Source organism: Octodon degus, unplaced genomic scaffold, assembly GCF_000260255.1.
Source record: "Octodon degus isolate 3935 unplaced genomic scaffold, OctDeg1.0 scaffold00103, whole genome shotgun sequence".
In the NCBI taxonomy this organism is placed as follows: Eukaryota; Metazoa; Chordata; class Mammalia; order Rodentia; family Octodontidae; genus Octodon; species Octodon degus.
In genome coordinates this window covers 2259042-2262266 of record NW_004524679.1, presented here as the reverse complement: position 1 = coordinate 2262266, position 3225 = coordinate 2259042, and positions in this window count along the sequence as shown.

The window sequence follows — 3225 nt, the reverse complement described above, 5'->3', positions numbered from 1 at the left end:
TCTGCAGGCATTGCAGCTGCAGGATTACACCCCAGTCGTGTATGCCAGGCCTGAGCTGTGCCTGGAGGGAGCAAGTTGAAGTAGGGGGAAGAGGAAGCTCTCCACACACTCACCGAACCTGGGCTAAGACTGAGTATTGGGGTTCCCGGACGCGGCAGAAATTCCTACTAGGCGGACGGGGTGGGTGAGTTACTCCGGAGTGGTGGGGGGCGGCCCAAGGAGGTTGGAGAGGGTCCGGTCCACGCTGCGCCTGGGCTGGGACTGGTCCCACCAGCGCAGGGTAGCTGGAAGCTCTCCACACACTCACCGGACCTGGGCTAGGACTGGGTCTCTGCAATTTTTTATTTACTTCAGACGCTATTATTCAGAGATTTCAGCTGTGTGTTTTCCAATTTCTTGTATGCTATTGTCTGCTGCATTTTTTCTTGGTGGGCTCAGGGTCTCAGAATGCATTTAGCTCCTTCTTTGTCATTTTGTATAGCACAATCTTCTGACCTTTGGTTTATAGCCTTGGTGCAGTCATTACCTTAGATCCAGGTCAGGATCTATGAAGTCCAAACTTATCCAGGTGGGTGTGGTTTGGGTTTGATTGCTGTGCTCCACTTTTACCTACTTCAGCCCTTGGAAGTGAACACACTGTGCCACTCTGGCAAGATTTTCTGTTCCTGTATTAGCTGGCTGGGTATTGCCTCCAAACTCTCTACAGGGTTTTCTGCTGCAAGGTTTCATACTGGGCATGTCCGATGGAGAATGTTCCACACACCTGCTTAGCCTAGGTTCTGGCTGGAATGAGGATTCAGAGAGCCCTGGGATGCCCCAATCACACACTGGGCCTGTACGCTGGCTGAAATGAGGATGCAGTGGGCCCCGGTCATTCCTACTCACTCATGCCAGACCTGGGAAATGGTTGGAATGAGAGATTTATTTTGACTCATATTTTATTCGATAGCGCATACATTACAATGCAAAACATGTACAGATGAGCTTAAAATGTCTTGGAGATGTCGACTAGAGAACCACATCACATTATGGTGGCTAGAAAGGAGATTCAAGTTGGAAGATGCATAGAGGATATACTCTGCCAGATCATACCTTCAGAGACACACTACTTCCATCAGAGATCCACTTTCCAACAACACACAGATCCTCACCTCCCATCCAAGTATTGTACTTGCATGATACAAACAGTTTCCAAAAATTCTGCCTCTGAAAGGATGATAGATTTTTGGGGTCCATTACAGATCCAAACCACACCACCTGAATCTTGTGTATTAAGGGGTTGGTCTCCAGACTGCCAAATTTTCAAGAAGTGTGTCCAGAGACACAGCTTAGTGGTAAAGTTTCTATCTGGCAAGTGAGAGGTAATGTTTGATTCCCAGTACAAAACAAGAGTCTTCCAAGTTATCAGGAAGTGACAGAATATTTAGAAGGTGTCATATAGAAGAAGGAACTTAGCTTATAAGGGGCATGACACAAGACTAGATATGGGGACTCTGGCCTCATCTCTTCCTCTGTCTTTGCTTCCTAACCCCCAGTAAGTGGGCAACTTACTCAGCAACATGCTAAATACCATAATTACTTACCTCAGCAGAGTCCATTAAACAATGGAGCCATTACACTGTAGGCTAAAAATCTAAAATTAGGAGCTAAAGGGATGACCAAACAGCTCAGCAGATTTAAGCACCTGAAAACAGGCACAAGGGCTGGGGACCTGTCATGCCACCCCACCCATGGGGCAGGCTGAGATGGCAATTGAAACTGGGTGTGGTGGCGCACCTCTGTAATCCCACCTCTTGGGAGACTGTAAGCAAGTGAACCACTATAAGTCCAATATATTAGTGAGACCGTGAACACCCTGCATATCCTTCCCTAAAATACACAAGACAATAAATAAAATTAAAATAGAATTAGGAGATGAAACACACCTTTCCTCTTTTCACTTTTATTACAAAAGTTGAAACTGACTAACGTTATAAAAGTGAATGATGAAAAAGAAAGTTTAATGAAATTAAGTATTTACAAGATTCCAAATGAAAATTATATTTTATTTCAGTAATATTGTTGAATCAGAAATTAGATTACAAAAACTAATCTCATTAAAATATTCTGGCCAGTCCTAGCCTAGGACCTGTGAGGGTGTGGGAGAGATTCTGGCTACCCTGTGCCAGATGGACTTGCCGGTGCAAGTCCAAGTGCAGCCAGCATGGGTGAGACCCTCTTCCATCCACTTGGGACACCCCCAACACTCTGCAGCTCCCCTTCCAGCCTGCAAAGTAGGAATTTGCGCAGCGTTCCAAGTACCCTCAGATCCAGTCCTAGCCCAGGCCAAGTAAGTGTGTGAGAGAGCTTGTAGCTACCATGTGACAGGGGGACATACTGGTCCAAGCACAGGCACAGCTTAGCTGAGACCCTCTTGCAAGCCCTTGGGACCTCTACCAACACTCCACAGCACCTCACCACCACACCTGACACGTGGGAATTTCTGTCGAGTTCAAGGGACCCCCAGACCCAGTCCTAGACCAGGTCTGGTGAGTGTGTGGGAGAGCTTCCTCTCCCCCCTACTCCACCTTGTCCCCTCCAGACTCAGCTCAGGCATGGACTACAGGCCTGAGGTGAAACCCTACAGCTGCAATTCATGCAAACAGAGTAGAGGTCAGAATCACCCAATTAGTCCAGGAGCAGAACATCTTGCCAGAGGGGCACAACAGGTTCATTCCCAAGGAAGGCAGCAGTAAGGAGCTGAGCACATCAGCCAGACCCAATCCAGGCACAGCTGGATAAATACAACCTTTGTAGATTTGCACCTCAACTTCAGTAGGTGCTAAAGTTATAACTGCACCAAAGCTCTACAACAAAGGTGAGAAGAGAGTCCCACAAAAAATAACAAAAAGAAGGAGCAAAATACAATCTCAGACACCAAGACCACCCATAAAAATTACAGAGGACACTAACACAGAACAAATTGGGAATCACAGAGCTAAAATCAATGAATCAATGGCTTCTGAAATAAAGAAACAACTGCAGAAATGTACAGAGGAACTTAGACTGGAAAGGAAAAAAGAGCTCCCTTAATAAATAGCATCTGCAGTAAAGAATCAAAAGAAGAAACATATAGAGGAAAACCAATGCCTACCCAGAACAAGGGTAGAGGACACTAGCTCAACTTAAATGTATGAATCAAGAGCATCGATAGTAAATAAGCAACAGCAGAAAGTTATAGAAGAA